At 46.6% G+C, this 25,337-nt stretch overlaps 1 long non-coding RNA gene across 2 annotated transcripts; it reads right to left on the minus strand.

The window, feature by feature from the left end:
- Positions 1-1,016: 1,016 nt before the first annotated feature.
- Positions 1,017-25,328, minus strand: LOC120609580 (uncharacterized). Of its 2 annotated transcripts, none has more exons than XR_005654802.1 (3): positions 22,786-25,328; positions 19,038-19,162; positions 1,017-1,103 (listed from the first exon to the last, which is right to left on the minus strand). It is a non-coding gene; the product is annotated as an uncharacterized LOC120609580 (long non-coding RNA). The 2 variants fall into 2 exon arrangements; XR_005654801.1 differs by lacking the exon at positions 1,017-1,103 and adding an exon at positions 15,890-16,005.
- Between the last annotated feature and the right edge of the window lie 9 nt (positions 25,329-25,337).

Below are 25,337 nucleotides of genomic sequence, written 5' to 3' on the forward strand. Positions count from 1 at the left end.
TGTCTTGATCCTTGCTCAGGTAGCTTGGCTCCTGGTGCCTACTACCTCTCCTTTCAACATGCTCCCCCTCGGCCTCACACACTCCTTGGTCTGCAACTCTCTTGTCCCTGCCATTTCCTTCAGTCTCACTTGTACACCTCTTTTCCATCTTTTTAAATCCTGGTGTTGCTCAGGTATCTGTCTTGAGGTGTTGGCCTTCCATACTCTTCACTTATTTCCAGGCAAGTTCGTCCACTGCCTTGTCTGTGCCAATGCCCCCCCAAATCTATATGCCCTCCCAAGATTCCCTCTGCAGGCCAAAATATCCAAATGCCTCCTGGACTTCCCATTTGGACATCCTGCAGACACTTTAACCTCAACAATTCCCACATTTATTCACTATCTCTATACCTCTTTTCCCTTCCTTACATGCTCCTTTTCCAGGGATTGTCACTACCGTCTATTCAGTTGCCAAAGTCCCAAATCTAGGATCTAGTCTTATTTCATTTTGCCCCCTCCCCACATAAAATCAGTCACCAGATCCTGGCCAGTCGACATTTATGTGGGTCTACAATCGATTCCCTTGTCTCCACCATCCCTTACTTGGGATACTTATAACATCCGCCACTGGTCTTCCTACCTGCACTCACACATCCAATCCTCCTTCTACTCTGAAGTAGAGACCATAATTATATCACTTTGCAAATTAAAGTCTTTCATTGGATCCCCACTGTCTTCAGAATAAAAGCCAAACTCATCAATGCAATACATGAGCCCTCCTCATCTATTCTAGAACCATCTTGCCAACCACAAATCTGACCAATCCCCATAGTCACACCAGCTTGTTCCTCCAACCTGCTGTGTGCTCACACATGTTTTTGCTGCCAGACACACCTTCCTTCCTCCAGGGTCTAGCAAATACCATTTCCTTCAGGCCTCAACTTCCCTGGGGAAGTCTTATCTGCCCCACCCACCCACCCTTACCCTACCCTCCCCATCTCCCACTCTTGACATACCTTGCCCCCTTTTCCTACCTTGTCCTGCTTTTCCTTTCACTCAGCTCTTATCTCCTTTGATATTAACTGCTCGGTGAATTACTTCTCTTTTCAGCTCAACAGTCAGCTCTGGAGGGGGCAGGAATTATTGATTATTACTTAATACAATGGTTGTCACAAAGTAGATACTCAATAAATATTTGTGAATTAATGAATGACAAACGAGTCTTGAGAAAACATCATCACCTTGCCTCTTCCAACACCCATCAAAGTCTGGCTTTAACAGATTTGCAGAAGAGTCCCCAGTTCCACCCTCCATTCACCAGCTTAGCTGCTCAGCAAACACTTATTTAGCATCCCTTGTACACCCAGACCTGGGACAGACAAATAAATATCAAATGTGTGGACTAACGAAACACCTCAGAAATAAAAAGGACCAAACTACAGATACACACAGTAATAGGAACGAATCTCAAAAGCAATATGCTAAGTTAAAGAAGCCAGACAACAGACTATACACTGGGTGATTCCATTCATATGACATTCTAAAAAATGCAAAACTATAGAGACAGAAAATAGATCAAGACTCCCAAAGCACGTGTCACAAGAGAACGAGTCCAGTAGAAGAGTTGTCTTTTTAACACTAGCATCAAGTCACTCAGCGTCATTTCTGCCACATTCTATTCATTAGAAGTGAGTCACTAAAGCTGGCTCATATTGAAGGGGGAAGAAATTATAGTCCACCTTTTAATGGAAAGAGTGTCAAAGAATTTGAGGATATGATTTTAAACCATCGTAGGTACCACTTGATTGCCAGGCAATGCCATATCCACTGGTCCTGGTGACACATGCACTACTTTCATAGTGTCTACAGGTAATGGATGGCCCAAATGCAGCTCTTTTTCACTGTAAGAATATTATTATACTAATGTTAAAAGAATATTCTGGAAAAAAAGAAAATCACCCCTAATTGCTACTTGTTCTCTGTGTAACCATAAGTCATTTACCCTCGCTGTGCCTCAGTTTCCTGATCAGTAAAATAGGCATATAATCCCTACCACATAGTGTTACTGTGAAGATTAAATGAGCTAATCATGTCAAGTGCTCAGATAAACACTCAGCACATGGCAACTCCTAACAACATTGGAGTTTTTCATGAGCTGGCTGGAGGAGCTCATGAGCTCCATAAATGAGATATTCCACAGGAAGAGCTTAGAGTCATGCCTGCCTAACATATGAAAATAAATTAATTACATATTATTACAATTATAATAATTCCTAGTTTTAGCCTCCTCAAGACCTTCAGAATAATGTACAAACACCTAGACTGTCATTCAAAGTCCATTGCAAATACATTCCTGCCTATTCCTCTGTTCACCTCTAACCCTCCCCTCACATGCACCACATACACCATCCCCGAACTTGCCTCAGACTCACAACTTTCCCCTACGCACCCTCTTCTTTTAAGATGCCCTTCTCCACACATCTTCCTGGTGAACTTCTAGTCATCATGAACATTAGACTGAGAGCCAATGATGTTCTCTTTTAGCCATGACAGAGTAACTGCTAATCAAACTAGTCTTATTACAGAAAGAGAGAGAGAGAAAGAGAGAAAGAGAGAAAGAGAGAAAGAGAGAAGGAAGGAAAGGAAGGAAGGAAGGAAGGAAGGAAGGAAGGAAGGAAGGAAAAGGAAAGGAAGGAAGGAAGGAAGGAAGGAAGGAAGGAAGGAAGAGAGAAAACTGGAAAAACATAGAAGCACCTATTTTAACATAGAAGCACAGGTCAGTGATTCTTGAGAGAAAGGAAACAGATGAGGTAAGCATATGATTGTCTCAGTTTTCTGACTGGAGACACATTACAGGCCACTGAACAAAGAGAAAGAATCCAAGTGGAGCACAGTAGTCTCACTGAGCTAATGAGACAGAGATTGGAGCGTGTCTAGGACGAGACTTGATGGGGCCAGGCAAAGGCCAACTATCAGAGAAAAAATTGCTACCAGAGAGCTATGAGTTTAACAACTACCAGAGCTCACACAGAGAGGAGAGACTTTGAGTTCCAACCAGTCAGAGTAGAGGGGCCTCATTCATCAACTTAATAAAGCTTAAAAATGAGCCTCAAAAGGAGTGACTTCATCCACAGGCAAACTATTTGCCCATCAAAGTGATATATTTAATACTCTTTAAAGAAAACAACAAAATACAAACACTCAGCAGTGGAACATCACAATGTCCCGAATCCAAACAAAAACTCCTAGATAAGCAGAAAAACAGAAAAATGGATCCCACAACTAGAAGAAAAATAATTCGATAGAAACAGACCTAGATAATAGAAATCATGGAATTAGAAGACAAATTGAAATGGTTATTATAAAAAAATTCAAGAATTTAAAAAAAATATAATGAAGAGATAAACTAAAACCATAAAAAAGAAACAAACAGAAATTCTAAAGCTAAAAAATACAATACAGGAAGGAATTAATAGCAGCTTAGACACTGCAGATAAAAGGATCTGTGAAGTTGAAAACGAGGCAACAGAAATCACAGGGGAAATTAGAAAATATTTTGAACTGAATGCAAAAATAAAAACACAATATGTTAATATGTGTAGGATGTAGCTAAAAGAGTAGTTGGAGGGAAATGTATAGCTTAAATGCTTATATTAGACAAAATGAAAGATTTAAACATTTGTGCAGAAAAGAGTTAACAGAGTAAGCCTGAGACTTATCCTTAGAAAGACCTGCTTACAAGGTTGACCCTTAACTGACATCTGGGAATGTACATTTCAGAAGAGTTCCCATAATTTCCTGATAAAAGTGGCTTACTGTACCTAAACTGTTTATGTAAATAATATGGTTTATGCTGAACACCACTTTCTTTCTGGTAGTCCGAATGTTGGTATGTGCCAGGCAGAAGGTGCCTATGACAAGCCCCCCCAGTGAAAACCCTGGGCACAGAGTTTCTAATGAACTTCTCTGGTAGGCAACATTTTACATGTGTTGTCACAATTTCTGACTGGGGGAACTGAGTGTATCCTGTATAGCTCCACTGTGATCAGACTCTTGGAAGTTTCCTTCATACTTCACATCATGTGCCTTTTCCATTTGCAAGTTGGCTGTGTATCTCTTGTACTGTGAAATATTTTATAATAACTATTTCTATCTCCTTGTCTTCTAATTCTATACTCTTAGCCATGAGTGTGACTATATGCTGAGTCTTGAAAGTCTCCCTAGAAAATCACTGCACCTGGGAATGGTCTTGAGGACTCTCAATATACCATGGATTCATCTAAGGAAGTTTGAAGGGAAAAGACCAAATTAAAACCAAAGTAAATAAAAGAAAGGAAATAATAAAGAGCAAAAATCAGTGAACTAGAAAATGAATATACACTAAAGAAACTCAATAAAACAAATAGCTTATGCTTTTGAAAAGATCAATAAAAATCAACAAAACTTTAGCTAAATTGACCAAGAAAAAGAAATAAAACATAAATGATCGATACCAGGAATCAGCATGGGTTCATCACTACAGATCTTACAGATGTTAAAAAGATAATAAAAAAATATTATAAACAACTTGGAGACAATAACTTTAGCAACTTAAATGAAATAACCAGATTTCTCGAAAAACTCAAATTACCAAAATTAACAAAAGAAGAATCAGAAATCATGAATAGTTTGATATTTATTACAGAAATATACTTCATAAAATCTTCCCATAAAGGAAATTCTAGGCTCATATAACTTCATAGAGACTTTTATCAAACATTTAAATAAAAAATAATACCAATCAAACACAAACTCTTTCAAAATATAGAAAAGGATAGAACACTTCACAACCTTTTCATAAGGTCAACATTACCCTGATACTAACACTAGACAAAAATATTACGAGAAAACTACAAACCAGTGAAAAATTAGAGCAGACTTTTTAAAAAATAGAAATTGACAAGCTGGTTCTAAAAATTATTTGAAAATGAAGAGGACCTATAATACCCAAAACAAATTTGAAAAAGAAGAACAAATTTAGAAGACTTACATTGCTTGATTTTAAGACTTACTATACAGTTACAATGATTAATAGAGTGTGGTATTGGTATAAGACAAAACATATGGATAAATGGAACATAATAAAATCTCAAAATAGTCTCACTCACCTGTGATCAATTGATGTTTTTACAATGATGACAAGGTTATTCAGTGGACAAAGGATTATATTTGTAAGAAAATGTGTTAAAACAAAAAGATATTAGACTTCCAGTTTCCAGCCTGGCATGTAAGGAGCCTGGAAATTATTACTCCCATCTTTATAAGAAGAAAATAAGCTAAACCAACTGAAAACAAACAACTCTTCTTAGACCCGTCAGAGAATTGAGGTCATGGGGCAAACCACTGACTCTAAAATTGGAGAGACAGACAGACAAATAAGGCATATACAGAGAATCACAACTTACTGGAGCCGAAACGCATGAACAGAAACCTCTGTGGGAACCAGTCCTATGTTCCTTTTATCTAGTACATCAAGCCTGGCTTTCAATGGAAAAAAAATTACAAGTCATAAAAAAAGGGTGTGTTATTGGGGTGGGAGTGGGAGGTGGGGGGCAGTTTAAAGAGACAAAGCAAGGATTAGAACCAGACTCAAATATGGCAGGAATATTGGAATTATCAGACCAGAAATTTAAAACAACTATGATTAAATAAGCTAAGGCCTCTAATTGAAAAAGTAATTGATATGCAAGAACAGATAAGTAAGATAAGCAGAGAAATGGAAATTCTAAAAAAGAAATCAAAAGCACTATGACAGAAATGAAGAATATCTCTGGATAGCAGAGATTTTTGTCATTAGCAGACTGGAACCAGCTGCATAAAGAATCTCTAATCTTGGAGATATTTCAATTGAAACTTCCAAAACTGAAAAGTAGAGAAAAAAAGCTTAAAAAAAAAAAACCCAGAATATCCAAGACCTATAAGACAACTACAAAAAAGTATAATATACACTCGATGGGAATACCAAAATAAGAAGAAAAAAAGAAAGGAACAGAAGAAATGGTGACTGAAAATTTCCAAAAATCTGAAGCAATAATGACTGAAATTTTCCAAAAATTAATGTCAGACATCAAACTACATATTTCAGGAAGCTCAGAGAATACCAAGTAGGATAAAAGCCAAAAAGCTATGCCTGGCACATCATGTTCAAAGTGTAAAACATCAGAGATACAAAATATTGAAAGAAGTTATGGTAAGGGTGGGGAACAACTCTTACACATGAGGGAGCAAGAAGAAAAATTACACCAGATTTCTCAGAAAACATTCAAGCAAGAAGATAGTGAAGAGAAATGTTTAAAGTGTTGAAAGAGAAAAAAATCACCAACCTGGAATTCTGTATCCTGCCAAATTATCTTTCAAAAGCAAAGGAGAAATAAAGACTTTCTAAGACAAACAAAAATTGAGGGAATTTGTTGCCAGTAGACCTGCCTTGCAAGAAATATTAAAAGTTCTTCAGAAAGAAGAAAAATTATATAGATCAGAAACTCAGATCTATATAATGAAAGGGATAAGTTGTAAACGTATATGGCAAACTCTAGGACAACCACTAAAATTGGTTTTTAAAAAGTATAATCTATATGCTAAGAAAGGAGAAAAAATGGAATCATTGAAATGCTTGATGAAAACCACAAAAGGTGGGAAAAGAATGGAAAACAAAAATTAGAACGAAGAACAAAGGAAATAATAGAAAACAGTAACAATTGTGGTAAATAAAATAAAAGGATACCATTATGGAACTTATCTCCACTTCACACTATTTGCAAAAATATGCCGACATGGGCCATACATCTAAACATAAAAATCTAAAATTATAAAACATCTAGAAGAAAACAGGAGAAAATCTTTTCCACCTTGTTGGTTCTCAAAAACAAGTCATAAAAAGCACTAACCATAAAAGCATAAACTTATCAATTGGACTTTTCTCTTCAAAAGATGTCATGAAGAAAGTGAAAAGGGAAGCCACAGACTGTGGGAAAATATTTTCAAAACACATATTTGAGAAAGGATCTATATCCAGATTTGAAAAATTCTTATAATTTAATAATAAGACAAGTGACCCAGTGAAATTGGGCAAAAGCTTCAAATAGATGCTTTAACAAAGATGATATATGCCCATAAAAAGGTATTCAACATCTTCAACATTATTAGTCCTCATGGAATTACAATTTTAAACAACAAAGAGATACCATTACATACTCACCAGAATAGCAAAAAAAAAGACTGACAATGCCAAATGTTGTCATGGATACAGAACAAGTAGAATTCTCATGCACTACTAGGGGCTAAAATGGTGCAATGACTTTGGAAAAGAGTTTGGCAGCTTCTTTTAAAGTAAAATATATATTTACCATACAGCCCAACAATTCCACTTTCAAGCATTGACCCAAGAGAAATGAAAACATGTTTATCCAGATTTGCATATGTGTGTTCAAAGCAGCTTCATTCAGAAAAATCTTAACACTGGAAGCAACCCAAATGAACAGAAAAACAAACAGTGGTATGCCTGTTCGCTGGAATACTACTCAGCAAAGAAAAGGGCCAAACTACCAATACATGGTGCAGCATGAATGTATATACACAAAATAATACACATGCTGAATCCCATTTATAGGAAGTTCTAGAACACACAAAACTAATCGATAGCAATAGAAATCAAATCGATGGTTATCCTGAGTGGGAGCAGGGAGAGAGATTGACTGGGAATGGGCAAAAAAGAAATTTTGCAGAACAGTGGAAATGTGCTATATCTTGAGTGCAGCAATGTTTATACCATTGTATACATCTGTCCAAACTCATTGAACTGTACAGTTAAATAATAAAAAGTGTGCATTTTGTAAATTATTCCTCAATAAAACTGACCTTCTCAAAAAAGGAATGATTGAAAGTGGAAAAGGAATGTAGTGTTGGGACAAGAAAATGGTAGGGTCTGGCTGGAGGCTATGGGGGACTCCCTGAAGAGTTTGAGTGCCATTCCAAGCTGTTCTCAGGAGGTCCCTTGGGCTGCTTTTCCTTCCTGCCTTAACAGAGGCAGCCTGTGAAGCTGGCAAGGCTGGAACAACAGGACCTAAAAAAACTGATTCTTTTATGTCTTTTTTTTTTTTTAATTTCAGTTCAATTTAGTAATTATTTATTGAGCACCAATTGTATATCATCTTCCATGTGCCAAAAGATTTACTCATATTAATCTTTTGCATACTTTAAAGTCAGACTGCCTGGATTCCAACCCTGGCTCATGATCTTGACCAAGTTCTTCGACTTGTCTCAGTTTCTTTCTCTGTAGAGATGAAAATCTTGTCTCCTTTTAAGTTTGCTGTAGGGAGGAAATGAGGTGGTTCTTGTACAGCGCTTGGCCAGCGTACACTACAAATGTTAGCAATTGTTGGAGCTGTCGTGTTTATGGTTTCAGTAGTCCTACCCAGCTCCAGGACTTTAGTCAGACAGCCAAGCTGCAAACCCTGTCTTCACCTCACGCTGGCTGTGGAGCCTGGAGATGGTTATTCCGTGTCTCCTTTTCTCATGAGGTAGACATCACATCGAGCCTCTCTCACCAGGCGGTTGAGGATTGAATGAACTAATAGAAGTAAAGTGCTCGGCTCGGTGCTTGGCGTATTCTAAGTGCTTAAGAAATGTCGACTATTCTTATTCTTTATATGACATTGCATTTTAATAACTAAAACTGAAGCCCCCTCTCCCCAAACACCGAGTTGCCTGAGGAAGGCTCAGGACACCAGGAGTCTGGTCACTGATCGTGGTGGCCTGACTAAGTGGAGCTCAAACTCCTGTCTGTGAGCGTTCCAGGAAAACTGAAATGGAGCAGATGCTTCCAGAGACCAGAACACTGATCCTTCCTGCCTACAGACAAGGGCTGTTACTCTATCCTTCCAGGCTCAGACCAGGTGCCACCTCTTCCATGAAGCCATTTGTGACTGCGCCCTTAGAGTCCCAGGCCAGAAAGGGCTACAAAGAGACACCGTATGAAAGACTAAAAATAAAACGTTTTATTCTCAGCTCAGATTCAAGTTTCAGCACTGTGATAAGGGGGCCATGGGAGAAAATGCTGCAGGAAGCATGTAACACAGGGTTAGCCCTAGAAGTGTTCAGCAAATGTTAGTTTCCTTAAGAGCCGAAGGAATGGGCTTCATTATTCTCATTTCGTTCAGAGAGAAACTGAGGAGCACAAGCCTGAGGACACATGGCTTGTAAGTAGAAGAACACAGGTTTCTCATTGGTCCATGCCTGCCCACCTGCTAGGACCATAATGACTGCAGGAGGAGAGAACTGAGGCCCAGTTGATTGTCCAAGGCCATATAATTACTTACATAACCCAGACTTAACCCTACATCTCCTGACGCCAAACTTGGCCTCACCCACTGGGTCTCATACAGCTGTTGGGAGTCACTCCCCAGGCCCAGACCCCATGGGAAGAGAAACCATGGCAAGGCCTGGGCTGGGCCAGGGCTGGGCCTGCTGCCACCTCAGGGATTAAGACATGGCTTCAGTAGGTTCAGGGCAGGCTCTGCAGCTGGGCAGGAGCTGTAGGAAGCTGATGAGGAGGCCAGAACTTCTCTACACTGAGCAGGGGGCCTGAAGGCCTGGCATGGTTGGCCCTGATGAAGAAGGAGGAAAGTTGGATGGGCCATGGACAGCTTGGACCAAGAAGAGGTCAGACTGGTGCCTCAGAGCACGGACGTGGAGTCCTCTCTCACTTCCCTGTGTCACTTGCCCAGCTGGGCCTTAGCTGTTCCATCTCTCCCCCAAGTGAGGTTGTCTTGCGGTCAAAGAGTCATAAACAAGGCAAAAAACTGCAGAAGCTTTAATATCAATAAACCCAGGCTCTTGTCTCTGATCTACAAGTTCTAAGAAAAATGTCTTTGGATAATCACAAACTCTCTGAGCCTCAGTTTTCTCATCTGTCCAATGGAGCTAACAGTACTATCACTAGGGCATGATGCTATATCAAACTATTTTATAGCTGCAAGAAATACCACATTCTGAACTTTTCTTTCAAGAAACTAAATTCTGACCATTCCAGCTCTGTCATCATTCAGCTGTCTCTCCTAAGCCTCAGGAAGGGGGAGGCTCCATGGTATCCAAGAATTAGGGCAGGAAGCATCCTCCACTCTGTCTTGGCCCCTGCAGAGGCCTTCATGCTTAGAGACTGTGTGGCCCCTGAAATTCTGAGGTGCCCTGCTCTGCTGGGCATGGGCCTAGAGCAGGTGTGGGACTGGCCTCCCAGACATGCTGAAGCCCAGTCACACACCCAGGCCAGGGCCTCTTTTATCTGCCTCCCTTCCCAGTCTGCTCCTCTCTCCTCCACTCCCAGCCTTCAGAATCCTCCATAACCCCCTGCCCCACACCCAGCCCTCGCCTCTCCATCTTATCTGAGAGGATGAGAGAGAGCCCTAGCCTTGGAGCAGTTTCTGCTCCCCTCAGGAAAAAGAACACAAAGGCCTGGTCGACAGGGGAATAACTGGTATAATATCTGTAGATACCTTCTGCATAGAATCCCCTCAGACAGTGGGTGGATTGTCAGTGGGACCGTGAAGCCACTCTGCTTCTGATGCCTGGGCTGCTATGAAGACAAAATGACACCATACAGAAGGTGCTGCCCGGCGCTGGCCCATAAAAAGGGCTTCTAATCCCCTGCATTCATATCCTTTGATCCCTGCAATACCACAAGGCAGGCAGTGCAGGTGATGTAGGAGAGGATCAGAGAGGGTAAGAGTTTTAGGAAAGGTCACACAGCAAAGTGCAGTGACAAAGGCATCTAGTGAGCATGCCCTCCCTGCCTCCACCACCAGGAGAGAGGGCAAGGCAGGAGCATTCCTAGGATGTCTGTTTGCCAGCCTCGTAGGTGATGTGGGTCCTGGTGAGAGTTAAAATTAGAACTAATTGGGAGCAGTGGGGCAGGACTGCCTTGGAAGCTAACAGAGAAAGACCTTTACTCTTGATCAAAAGCCCAGGGGAGTCAGCCTCTAAATATGAGCAAGGAAGCTGGGCGCTCACCCCGCCCTTAGTTTGCCTATCTGGGAAATGGGTACAATGGCCACAGAAGGGCTATGAGCCTCAGGACCTAAGGGTCCTGCCATTAAAGAATATTTGAGAGAGCAAGGTTGGGGCAGGCTGAATGTTTATGTCTTTCCAAAATGCATGTTAAATCCTAACCCTCAATGTGATGGTATTAGGAGGTGGAGCTTTTGGGAGCTAATTAGATCATGAAGGTGGAGCCTTCATGAATGGAATTAGAGCTTTTTTAAGAGACCACGGAGAGTTCCCATATTCCTTCCACTATGTAAGGACATAGCAAGAAGACGGCTGTCTATAACTAGGAAGCTTCCCTCACCAGACACTGAATCTGCTGGAGTCTTAATCTTGGATTTCCAGCCTCCAGAGCTGTGAAAAATCAATGTGCGTTGTTAGAAGGCATTCAATCTGTGATATGCTGTTATAGCAGCCAGATCGGACTGCAACAAAAGTGGTCTCGCTCTCTATACTCTCCACCTGACAAATTTCAGGAGAAAGGGAGCAATTGTTTCCCCAGGTGTCCTGTCCTCCACTGATTCTCTAAATTGTGGATTATCCCCAGGGAAACCCAACACAGATGGCAGAGGATTATTCATCTGTAAGAATGTCTGTGATAACGGAGAGACACATCAGGGGAATTACTCGCTTTACAAAAAAAGGTGCTTCCTTCACAGAAGGAGATATCCCATGAGCTTCCCTCCCCTGTCCCGGATGTGGGAGAGGCTAGAGGTGGAGGTGGGGGAAATGCAGACGGCCCCGCTTTCTCACCCATCAGGTGAGTGGTTGGAGGACTGGTTTCAAGAGCTGGGTGGTATTGGAAGGCTTGAAACAAGAGTCGTAGGAAACCCAGTGGATGGAGGTCAGTGAGAAATGGAAGCCACAGTTCTCAGATGGGCCTGGGTTAGCAACACTTCTCAGGGACACTGAGACTGCTATGAAGAGGAGGACACCCTCTGTCTCACCCTTGGCTGCTGGGGTGGGCTGGGGTTCAGGACCCCTTAAAACCCCAATTCCTCTTCCCACGGGGTATGATAGCTGAAGCTGGGAGGAGGCCAAGAGCAGGGAGCCTGTCCTGGGTAGGATCCTGGTGTTCCATGATGGTCTGGCCTTCATGAGTCTTGCTCCTGGTGTGGAGGAGGGACACCTTATTTTTCTGAAAAGTAAGTCAAAGCCCCCTTCAACAGCCTTCCAGCTTCCACCTCTCCCTTGTAGTCCTCCTCCACTCTGCTGCATACATGATCCTTCTGGAACCTGATTTTGATCGTGGCATTCCCTTGCTCAATCACCTTCAGCAGCTCCCCATCACCTCAGTCGTTTTCCCCAACCTAGCTGACAAATGAAACTTCCCAAGGCCCTCGTTAACCAGACAGAGGCTCTAGCCACTGCCTGACAGCCTTCAGAGTCCACTAGCTCTCTCCAGGACTTCTGCAAATCCCCCATTCGACAGCGTAGCCATCCGATGCTCTGAGAGGCTAAGTGACTTGCCAGAGGTCGCATAGTAGGACTTGAAATTCGAATCCAATTTTGGCGACTTAGATAGAGTCCACACCTATCCACAGAAGGGCCAAGAGCCTAGGAACAGAAACTTCAGGAACTTGTGTTCCTTGGCTGGGGAGAGCCTGGCCCCTCTATGGGTAAGAAAATGGCAGGTAAGGAAGAAGGAGATTGAACGATAAACTCTGAAGGCAGCACCATGCCATGGGCGGAGCCCAGACCATGAATCCAGCCACCTTCACTGAGCCTCAGTGCCTCTTGGGGGAAATGGATAATAAACCCTCTGACCTCACAGTTCCCGGGGCAGAGTGCATGGACAGCGGGTGCTGCCAAGCCCAGCCCAGAGCCAGGCACACAGCAGGTGTTTATCCATACTCCTCAACTTGGCAAAGGATCCAGAGGCTCAGAGGTGTGGGTGCAGTCCCTGCTAGCTCCAAATCCACACCTCACCCCCAACTGCAGCCCACAGTGGGGCTGTGCAGGCCCAGTAAACAACCTCTCACCAAACCCCTCACCAAAAGGAAACTTTTTTAAAACAACAGAAACCAACATTTCTGCATGCTGCCTGTGCTGGTGACGGGAAAAGCCTTCAGAGAGGAAAGGGCTACTGGGGTGGAGGCGGAGGCGGAGGCTAGGCAGATGCTGCAGAGAGGAGGGGAGAAACGGCGATCTGATAAGAGAGCTCTGATGTCTGTGAGGCCGGGATGTGGGGCACCAGGGACGCTCAGCCTCTCTGCAGCCAGACCCCTGCTACCCCTGAGCTCGGGGGCAGGTCTGAGGTGGCCCTGGGGGGTGGCACCTAGCCCTGCCAGGAACTCGGGCCACAGTGTTCTGCCGCTCAGCGAGGCTGCCCACCTTGGTCAGGCCATTTCCCTGAATTTGGAAACCAGCCAGAGGCTCACAGGTTATTGGTCCCTTTGTCTAACTCTGCAGCCTACTCACCCATGGCCTTGGTCCAGTCTCTGCCACAGTTTGCCTTAGTGTTCCCCTCCCCCAAAAGAAGGTGCTGACTGTCTGTGGTGATGGCATCAGGACATGGTGCTGGCCTGGGAATTGGCAAGTTCAGGGTCCAGGCTTCCTGTGGACCACCGGGTAAGTGGCTTTATTTAGCTAGAGTGATCGAGACGGTCCCAATTCGGCACTGAAAGTCTGCACCCCAGGAAACTCTTCACTCCTGGGGAAACTGCCAGGTCCCCCTTTACCCCTCTGGGCTCGAATTTCCTCTGATGAGACTCCAGAGGCCTTACCTGGCTCCCTGCATGGCCCTCACCATGACTGAGGACGGGGCCTGTCCTCCTGGACAGATTTACAGCCTGACTAAAAAGACTGGACATGAACCCGCCCCAGGAACTCAGGTAACCCCTGAGACAGACAGGCAGAGTGGGTAGGTATCAGGAACCAGAGCGGGAGCAGATGCAGGGAGGCTTGGCATGGCACGGGCCTCACAGGAGGAGTCTTACAAGCAGAGAAGAGCAGTGTGGGGTATTCCAGTGGGGTAATAGCATAAGCAAAGCCTGGGGGGCCAAACAATGGAGTAAGCAGTGCGCCCAGCCTTGAATTGAGCATGCAGCTACATGGCAGGACCCGGACTGGCCCTCAAGAGCCCCACAGTTGAATCTAAATCTACTGCCTCCAATGCCTGAATTCCCGCAGCTGCATCCACTGCCAAATGATTTGCATCAAAACAAACATAAAAAAGAAAACCACAACAAAGGTTTGTCTGTTTTTTCTAAAGTGAAGATGGGCTTTTCACAGAAATCGAAAGCCCCCAAGGGGGCTCTGAAAGTGAATGGCCACGCCCCACTGTGTTTCCCATGTTTCTCTGACTTCCTGTGTAGCCTACCCCAGCAGGGCAGACCACCCTAGAGAGACCGGCTGGAGACCGGCTGGAGGCCGGTAGATAGGGCCTGCTCTGACATCCATGGGCCCCCACCCACACCCCAGGGTGCAGGGCAGCTCTTCCTGGCACTGGCCACCTGCCAAACCACTCCTTCAAAGCATCTCGCCAACAGCTTCAGGTATGGTACGGGGTCACCAGCCCATCCTAATTTCTTGTGCCCAAGCAACCTCACACAGCCTAGTTGGACTGCCCTGAATAAGTCACTTACCCTCTCTGAGCCTCAGTTTCCTTGTCTGCTAAAAGAGAACAATAAAACATGCCTTGATGGGTCTGGAGCATGTGGCACGCTTAGGAGGGTGAGGGCTTCCAGAAAGCCTAGCAAATGCATTTCTGACCTTCCTCTGAAAACCAACATCCCCCCCGACCCCACCAGAAGGACAGTGAGAAGCAAGTAAAACTCTCAGCCTCATTCTTAGCTGCTGGCCTGAAAGTTCAGGCTCAGTCCTGCCCAGAAACCTCTGCTGGAAGAAGAGGAGGGGGCTGCAGGGAGTGTCACTGTTACTGTGGCCACCTCAATGGAGGCTAGAGCTGGATTTGCTCTTCCTCTCTCCCCAAGCATTTGCTGAGTCCCTCCCGCCTCTCACTTAGGCTGAGTCACATGATTTCATGTACACACATACATGCCAAATGGGTCACACATACCTGTAATGGCCTGTTCACTCTATATTCTCAATGACCCTACCCAGAAGGTCTTGGTGTTCCATTTCCTTGACCAATAAACTGAGACACAGAGAGGCAGTGACTTGCCCAGCATCCCACTGCATAAAGCAGAGAAAGGATTGGAACCAGGTCTGACAAGGGGTCTGGGGATCCTTCTACTGTATGCAAAGGTCCCAAAGGGAAGGGGTCTCTGAGAGCCACCAAGGTTTCTGAGTAGGACAATGGTATGGTTAGGTGGGTGGTGGGAATTTGCACTGAGGACCCTGAACCTGGAGACAGCGAGACCTGCAAGGAGGCCACGATCAAGGTGCAGGCAACTGGGGGAGCAGAGGGAAGGGTGTTTTGAGGGAAATTAGGAGGGCAGACCACCATGCTCTCAGCCTCTGAGGACACAGAGGTAGGAAAAGAGGCACAAAGGAGGAGCAGGTTGGGGTGGGGAGGACCTCTAGAGCATGCTCACAGCATCCACACTCACCGCCACATTCCTCCAGCAGCGTCATTCCCTCACCATCCCACATGGGAGCAGTGGGGTCTGTGGCTCCCCCAGCGCAACTCGGCCAGTGCGGGGCCGAGCCCACTGCCCAATCCATACCGGACTCTTGCTCCCACTGCCTTTTCCAGGCTGATTCCCCATGCCAGATTGATGAACAACGTAATAAAGGGGGCAATCACATTATTCCTGAATGCATTTTAATAAAAATCAAATAAAAGCAATTATGTGAATTTTCAAGAGGATCACCTCTCCTCCTTTCCCCGAGGTAGGAAATGGAATGAATTCAGGAAATCATTAAAATCAGAAAGCTGAGCTATGTGCCACTGCCGCGCCGGCGGCTGCCACACAAAGCAGCAGGGAAACCCAGGCCCGGCGGCATCGCGGCGCCTTTCTTCAGCTCTTTGAGTGAAAATTCCACCTATGGGTGAAGAAGGGTAATTAAGGGCCAGGAGAGATGCTTTGAATCCAGGCTGCCTTTGCCCCTCCAGTAGGAACTTCTCAGCTTCAAAGGGGCCTTAGACTCCCTGAGGGAGAGCTCTCCAACCTGGCATCCCGGGGCTTGTGGCAGGCAGGGGTAGGGCTTACAGAGGGTCCCTAAGTGAACCCTGCTGTCCCCTCTGTGGAGGACATGCAGCTCTCAGCCCAGCTAGAGGCCAGAACACTGGGTCTGGGTGCAGAAAGATGGGGCCCCACTGAGCGGTGATGATCACGTATTCTCCCTCCAGCATCCCCGAAGAGAACACAACCATGTAGTCTACAAGGCCTTTCCCGTCTGATTGGGCATTCTAGCCCCATGTGCCCCTCAAACTGGTATGCTTTGGGGCTGAGGATGCTGAAGCTAGAGGGGGCCAGTGACACACCCAAGGTCACCCAGCTGGTTAAGGCAGTGCCAGGACTGGAGCTCGGCTCTGCTGGCGCCCCAAGGCAGGCCCAAGTTCTATGAATAAGGTGGTCTGGACACAATTTGGCTTGGTCTTCCATGGGCACTTACAAGAAAAAGCCATGACCACCCCAACTGCCATCTTTGGGGCACTGGCCTGGGCCACCGTCTTTAAACACTGCACAGTGAGTGTTTTCATCCTGTCAGTACAGGTTCTGGACTGAGCTGCAGCAAGGTGAAGCAACCTGTCCATAACCCCACAGCTAGAAGTGATGAATCCTGGATTTCCCCAGGGTCATCGGAGTCCAGGCCAAAGACCGATTGCCAACTCACAGTGCCACCCTCTTCACAGGAGATAGGCCTGAGTCAGGGTTTTCCGGGTTGCATTTGGGTGCTGGGGACAAAAAGACAGGGATTTTCACTTCCCTTGTCCCCCATATGCACGCTGGCAAACCTATGTCACCCTTTCACCTGAAAAGTAGGCCAGCGGTGCTCCAGAAGGAGCACCCAATCACCCCTAAGACCATCTTCGTCAGCCACCAAGGTCTCAGATGGAGGCAAGCAGGAAAGCTGGAAGCCATACGTCCCCTTTAAAGGAAGCTTAAGTTAAGGAAACAAACCAGGGCTGGAAGGCAGAGGGCCAGCACTGGCTGCGTGTGACCTTAGGCAACTTCTACCAACTCTCAAGATGTGCAAATATGGGTGTATATATGTGTGTACTTATTTGTGCACATGCATGTGTGTGTGTGTGTGTGTGTGTGTGCGTGTGAGAGAGTGTGTTAGAATGAGGGGTGGCCAGTCTCCAGTCCACACATTTGATACTATCCCACATTGTCCTGTCTGACTCAGCTTGGAGCTACCTTTAATCCCCGCTGCTGCTAACAGCTATGGCACCCTCCTACAAGGATGCTCAGGGAAATGTCACCAAAAATGAGATTTCCATCGGGGGAAAGGAGAGTAGAAAGAAGATTTTCGGTGGTCTCTCCTAATGCCAGGCTTCCCTTGGAAGTAGGGGTTTCTGGCAGACCCTGCACCATCTGGCACCTAGAACCAAAAACTGAGCGCTGGCGACAGAACTTCTGGTCTCATCCTCCTCTAATCTTCCTGTCTCCGCTGGTGCCCCTCTCTGGCCCCTGGACCTCAGAGGCCTTGCAAGAGAAGCAAAGGCAGTGGCATCTGGCTTTCAGGGCTAGTGCATGGGGGAGAGTAGGACAGAAAGACGGTATGTGAACCTTCTGTCAGTCCTGTCCCCTCAGAGGCCAGTTGCCCTCGACACTGCTCTAGCCAACCTCTTAGGTTTTGCACACAGCAGGCACTCCATAAATGTGTACTGCGTGGGGCTCAGAGAGAAGACAGGCTTGTCCAGGAGGGGGAGTTGAAAGCAGGAAAAGGAAGTGCTCCTGCATGTTCTTCAGGGCCTGTGGACTTGGGACCACGTGTGTGCACATGCGTGTGTAAGCACATGCATAAATGTGTGCACTCTTGTGACCACACCTACCTGCTGGCAAAGCCACTGACCTAAACACACATCTTGCACACACACATCAACACAGCAGATGGGTTAGCAGCAGCCCCGAATCCCAGGCAGTATCCTCCCAGCCTTGCTCCCAAACTCCCATCTAGACAGGCCTTGGAGCAAACTGGCTAAGACCTTGGAGGTCTTGGCCCATGGGGTTCCACAGGGCTGTCCATCTGCTATTACCTTCACCCAGATTCTATCTTGGTCACTCTGGAAGCATCTGCCAGGGTCTAACTCCCAGCTGTGCCTGGGATCTGGAAATAAAGGCTGCTCTTGGTGGCTTCTAAGACATCTGATAAGGACTGACCAAGGGACTCTGATTAGACAGAGAAGGACACATCTAACTCTGCTTGGGGTGAGGGGAAGGGGTCATAGGGAAAGCCTCCCCCAAAATGAAAGCTTGGAGCTTGACCTAGAAAAAGGGGCTAGGTTTCCAGAGCAGACTAGATGGGAAGGGCATTCTGGAAGGAGGAAACAGCTTACGCAAAGGCAGGGTGGCATGCCTTGTTCAGGGAATGCTGAGCTGCTGGGGCTCCCGCCCTGCTTTTGCTGGCTGCACTGGGAAGAAGTGTCCTTTTCAAAGCACTGTCTGGAGTGAGAGGGCAAAACAGGACACCACACTGCAAAGAACCCCTGAGCATTGTTACTGGCACAAAAGACAGCCTCCGGAGGAAAGGAAGTGCAAATTGCTCCTCAAAGCTCCCCCCTGGGAATGTAGCAGATAATTCATATCTCAAAAGTGCAGTTAGCCCAGGGATCCCACGTGTGAGCTAAACCCATTCGTTAAAAAAAGGAAGGGAGTGATGGACGAAATCTGGGTAGTGGTTCCCTCTGGGAAGCAGGGGGCCAGGAGAGGCACAGTGTCCTGGTGCCTATAATACTCTAGTTCTGAAGTACAGTGTGCATGAACGTTCATTTTAATGTTTCATAGCTTACAAATAGTCTTTTATATGTATAAAATACAATGTAATAAAAGTTTTAATTGTGTTTATGCCCAAGTTTACAGGGCTGTCCCGAGGCTGGGTTGGCGGAGATGCCTCTATGTGGTTACCTGAGCTTGGTGTCCTCACAGGTGTCCCATTCCCATGCTTTGGGGCAGTGTAGGAGCCTGTACTCATCCCAGCTTCACTGGGTTCCCAGAAGATTCCAGTCATTTCCAGACACGCCCAGGTGTAGCTAGGAAAGTAGAGATGAATGCTCAGCCAACTTCCCGTATAGGCTTCCCTTCTCTGGATCTGTGTCCCCTCTATACAGTGAGGGACTCTGGTTGGTTTGTGTTCTGCGTTTGACCATTAGTAGCGCAAGTTACATGGAGCAGTTTCCCTACCTGTAAAGTGGGACCATAACAGAACTGCTGTGAGGACTGAATGAGATGACATCCTTTTAGACACAGTCCCTGGCATGCAGTGATTACTATGTAAATAGTTTTTAAAAATCACTGGAACAAAGACTCTCAGAGGAAACGGGGTGGGACTGAAGGATAGAAGGTTTTGCTCCGGTCTCTACCCCATCACTCACTGGCCCTGAAGCCTCTGGAATCCTTTAACCCCTGGGCCTCACTCTGTTCCTGTGTAAAGTGGGAACCCTAGGGCCCCTTCGGAGAGGAAAGAGAATAAGAAAGCTCTGGCAAAGGACAGCACGTTGCAAATGCCAGGGCGAGTAACCAGAGCTCTAATCCTCAAGACCCCTCCCTAGGGAAGAAACCCCAACCTGACCCATGGGGGGATGTGCTGGCCTCAGCCGAGGCAGCCCTAATCTCAAGAGCAGGCCCAGTGCCTGCTCCAGCTCAGAGTTTGGGGCCTGGACTAGGTGAGCATGGATCAAAGGCAGAGGGAATTAGCATCACAGAGAGCCTGGAGGAGGGGAGGCCAGGATTAATTCACTCTTCTCTTCCTGCTGTTCCTTCCGCAGCCCAGGGAGTTGGGGGAAGAGTAAACATCCACCTCCAACCCTTACCACTCCCCTGAGGCCCAGTTCCTACAGGAGGCAGAGGCAGGGGCAATGATTTGGGTGGGACTTGCAGTAGAAAGCGGATGCGCTGTGCACACGATCTGGAGCCTTTGGCTTGACGGGACAAGAATGAAGATGCCTTGGCCAGAGAAATGTTTGCAGAGTCTGAAGCCTGGACATGGGGCAAAGGGCGTGCAATGTGAGTCCACAGATCCTGCAGTGTCATTTCAGGGACACAGGAGCTTGTGTGCGTGTCTGTGTCTGTGTGTGTGCGCACGCATGCACGCATAGGGATATCTACAAGAGTATGAAGGATGGGGACACTCACATGTGTATCTTTCATTCTGGCTGTGGGCCATGTGGGTGCCTGGCTTATGAGTGTGTGTATCTGTGAGGCCCACGCCTGCATGCAGCAGGGCAGAAACAGTGTCTGCACACATGTATGTGTCTGTGAATCTATGGTTGTCAGTCTCATGCATGAGTGTCTGTGTGACAGTGGTGTGAAGTGTACAGACATTTGGGTCCAAGTGCGGACATTTGAGTACATGTGCAGACAGGGGAGCTGCCTGAGAACTGTGAAATAGAGAAAAGTGTGAGGGGGCTCAGAACCGTAATATTTCCCAGAGGAAAACAGATGATCATCTTGCAGGCCCTGCTTCCAGGCTCCACGGGCTTCACCTTTCCCACCATGGAACTGCAGTAGGGTTACCTGGCTTAATCGTTTTGTGCCTCAGTTTCCTCATTTGAGACAAGGTTAATCACAGTGTAGATGTGAAGATTAAATTAGTTAATATAAGGGGATCACTTAAAACAACGCTTGGCACACAATGAATGCTCTCAAAGGATTCGTTAGTACTATTAGTGCTACCTGGAGGGGGCATGGTAGGGCTGAACCGGGCTGGCTGGCTGAGCAGGGTGAGCTTAGAGCCTGCCAGGAGCTGTCCTTGCAGAAGCCTGAGAGAAAGATTGCTTTTAAGCCAGCGGAGCTGGGCAGCCTTTGGCAGTGCCGGGAAAATAGAGCATGTGGTGTCCGGAGAATCACAAGACACATCCTGAGCCAACTTGGGCAGGCTTGGTGCTCACTGGTCTCTATGTGGGGCCCCTCCCAACCCTCCCTTTCCAGCTTCCCATCCCCCCTCCCCCATGTACCTCTCACCCACCTCCTGCCCCAGGAGTGTCAGGCACATTCCCCCGCCAGCCCTGTTTCATCCTTCGACTGGCTGGCAAGTTCCATTCTTCATGCCCATCTGCAGATGGGGAAACTGCAGAAACATGGAGGTATGTGACCAAGAGACAGAGCTGGATTCAGGCACCCAAGACGTTGTAGTCTCAGAGTAATTTGTAGAGAAGCAAAATGCCAGTCTGGCCCTTGGGGCAGCCCAACTGGCTCTCAGCTCTTCAGAGTTGGCCCTGGCTTTCAAAGTCCCTCAAACAGTTTCCTTAGCCGGTCCTGAATCACAGGCTGGGCAACAAACACACCCCTCCACACAGTCACTATCTCTGCTCCACGCACCCACCACTCAAAAATGTCTAGCCTGACACCTAAATGAGCCCCTAATGTACCTCTCCCACCTCTACACTTTTGTTCCTGGTGTTCTCCAGCTTGTCCATCCTTGTCTAAATCCTCCTTATCTATTAAGGCCCATTGCAAATGGCACCTCTTCCACGAAGCCTTCTTTGATTGCTTTGTCCATTAGCAGTCTCATTCCCATGGGACCTAAAGACATTCTCTCTTCAGAACTAACTATTTACCTTTGGAAAGTCCTAAGGATCAGACCAGGAGCTTGTGTGTACATCCTCACCCCACCCCACAAGTCTGGGCAAGGAGGTCCACAGGCTGGGGTGCAGCTTGGGCACTCACACACCCACACTGCTTCATAAGCCCCACCAAGCTCTGCATTGTGGCCATATAACATAGTGATCCCCTTATATTAACTAATTTAATCTTCACAGCTAAGGCTCTGGAACAGATTTTTCTGGATTCAAATCTCAGCTTTCCTACTCACTAGCTGTGTGACCTTGGGCTTGTTATCTAACCTCTTTTTGCCTCAGATGGTTCATCTATTAATAGGAATAATCATAGGTCCATTGCCACAAAGTTGTTGTTAGAATGAAATGAGTTAATATACATAAGTTCTTAGACCAATAACCTGCACAGAGTAATTGCTGTATGAGTGTTTGCCATTGTTAACATTTATACTGTTATTGTTATCACCAGGAGAATGTAAAAAAGCACTGGACACAATCTCTGTCCCCAAACAGATGAGAGTCCGACAGGAACAGGAAAGGAGTTTACATTTATAATAAAGGTAGTTATCACCAGCCCCACTTTACAGATAAGAAAACTGAGGCTCCGAAAGGTGGTGTGAATCCCCTGAGGGCCCACAGTTCTAAATGGCAAGGCTAGATTTGGGGCCAAGTTGTGTGGCTCCAAAGTCCACGCTCTTTCAACAAGCCCGTGCAGCCTCTCAGTCTGGCAGCGAGATAAGCTTTGTACACAAATAGCTGTGATCCAAGGTAGAAAGTGATAAGTGCCAAACAGGGACGATAAAGGCTCTGGGAGGGCGGGGCTTTGTCTGTTCCAGGGGGGAGGTTAGAGGTCAGGACAGGCTTCTGAGAGTGGGTGACGATTGAGTGCTGCCTCAAAGGTAGACAGGCCAAGTGGGGAGACTTTCCAGATGGAGGGGCCAGTGAGAGCCAAGACGGGGTTCACTGTGTCCACCGTACCTAGCCAGCACAGTCTCTGATGTGTCATAGAGGACTTAGAAATATATGTGAAAGGAAAGTAGGTTAAGGAGGGCAGAAGGGAGGGCGGACATACTTTCTCCTCACCTGGCCCAGGAACTTACCCTCTCACAGGAAGATAGAGTCAATTTCTCCAATTCTCTGAAGGGCTTCATGGGGCCGAGGGTCCCCCCTTGTTCAATAACATCCCAGAGAAGTAGGTAGGACTTCCAGGCTGGAGGTCCTGAAAATTAGGTGTTTTGCTCAATACCAGGAAGAAATTCCCAGCAAGTAAAGCTGGACAGGACTTCTCCAGGGGTGGGGCAGTGGTGTGTTAGAGTCTCCTCACACTGGCTCACAGAGCTGATTATTAAATTTTCAGGAACTGTGTGAGCGGTTGATGTTAGGATGACAGCTTGAAATTTATACCATGGAACTCGGCAAATGCTACAAATCAGGTTTTCACCCACTTTGGAGAGCCAGATATTAAACATTTACTGGCACACCACGGGGCAGTATCTACTCTATGAGGGAGCAAGCACCCATTCCCAAGAAGATGCAAGTAGACACAGTCACCTTCTAGGAAGAATGAGGCCCAGGGGTTCTACCTTAGTGAGGCGCTCAGATTAGATGACTTCAGGAGCCCCTTTCTGGCTCTGAGAGCCTATGAAATGTCAGGCTTAAGAAAAAAATTAACCAGGGTAATCATTCAGGAAATCATTAACCACTTGACTCACAGGCTGGGAGTAGGGCAGTGACCTGAAAAAACGTGTGAGGACCACATGCTTGCAGATTTCACAGGTGGAAAACCTCTATCAACCTCACACCGAGCATTAGGGGCAACACTAGAACTGGAACCTGTCTCCCAGCCAGGGCTCCTTCTGGTGCACATTTGAGCTGGGCTGGTGTGGACAGGGCAGTTTTCCTGCACAGTTTGGTATCTGTCTCCTCCACCAGAATATAAGCTCTGCGACAGCATGAACCACATCTATTTTCTTCACTTTTGGATCCCAAGTGCCTAGTTTCGTGCCTGGTACATTGCAAGTATTCAATAAACATTTGTTGAAGGAATCAATGTGTCTGGGATTCTGTCTCCTGGCAGCAGCTGGAGAGCTGGAAATGCCATCCTCTGAGACCATTACCACTTGGGGCCCCACTCCTGCACAGTGACACAGAATCAAGAGACCAACTCTGCCTTTTTCTTATGACCTTGGCCAAACCACTGGAACTCTCAGTTTATTCCTCTGCAAAGTGGGTTGTGTAATCTCCGTCTGCCTCTTGAGGCTGCTGTGGCACCCAAGTGAGACATAAAGTTCTTTTTATAAACTCTAAAGTGCTGTATCCATAGGAGGAAGTGGGGAGCTCAGAAAGCTGGCTTTGATGGCAGGGACAAGCACAGGTGTTCTAGTGGACACTGGATGGTGGCCAGGCTGCTGCTTTCTTAGGGCTTGTTTGGGGTAATCTGGGCCTGACTAGCAGGAGGTGCAAAGATTCTAAAGGGACAGGGAGGGGAGGATGAAATATAGCCAGGGAGAGTTTGGGGAACCCTTTTCCTCCTAAGACTAAGTCCTTGGATCAGAAAGAGCAGGTGAACCAGTGATTTTAAGTCATTCCTCTGTTTCTGTAGAACTGTTCATTGTCCACCCCTGATCCCCAGGCTTCACCACCACAAACTGCCTTAATGGGTCAGCTTGGACTGGTACTTGCCAAGTCAGGTGGGGATGGGATGGAAATTCCTGGTATGTTCTGAAATCAAACTAGTGTTCCAAGTGATTCCATGGAGTCGGGATTTCTGCCACTCTCACAGACAGGCATCCGAAGGCCCCTCCTGGGATGGTGGAAGGACAGGTTGGCAGGGAGGGAAGCCTAGTTTGCCCCAGGCTGTGTGGGTCAATGAAGAAGGAAAGCAAGGGGTAGTGGTACTCCTATAGCCTTCTGAAGGGGTGTCTGATTTTTGCAAACGGGGTGAGGGCAGTGGGAGGCTCAGAACTGGGGCCAGGGAGGCAGGTGGAGAGGGTACCCATGGAGGGGCTGCAGTGTCAGCCTGGGACCCCAGTGGAAAGCAAAATAGAAAGGCCTTGTGTCAGCAGCCAGGCCCCTGGGCGGCCCGGCTCTCAGCTCCATTCTGTTAGGCGGGATTCTAGTTGGCACCAGCTGCAGTCAGGAACAATGCCTGGATTTCTTTCTTTCTTCTTCTTTTTTAAAAAATTTAATAGAGGGGAGAGGACCAGAGCCACTCATTGAGCAGCTCAGTATCATGGAGGCATCTGGGACCATGTGTCCTTAAAAAAAAAAAGCACAGATGCAGGAGCCCCACAGCTGACTGCAAGGTGCAAGATGACATGTCACATTGAGATCTTGGGGTCTCAACCCCGCTGCTGCCTCACACTTGCTGTGTGACCTTGGGCAGGTCCATTCTGTTCCCCATAGCCTCCACCAGAGCTTGCCATCCAGAAACTACTGAATGCCGACTCCTCTCCTTCCTCCAAACTCTTAGAGTGGTATTTGGCATGGATAGTACTTCCTGATTGCCTATGAGCTCCTGGAGGGCTGCGTCTGGTTCATCCTTGTATGAACCCTGAATCTCCCACTGCACTTGAGCATCTGTCAGTCATTCAGGTGCTATGCTGAGTGATGGAATAGAGCATTGAGTTATCCTACTCCTGCAGTCTTGGGG

Source organism: Pteropus medius, unplaced genomic scaffold (assembly GCF_902729225.1).
Source record: "Pteropus medius unplaced genomic scaffold, Ma_sr-lr_union100, whole genome shotgun sequence".
Taxonomy (NCBI): Eukaryota; Metazoa; Chordata; class Mammalia; order Chiroptera; family Pteropodidae; genus Pteropus; species Pteropus medius.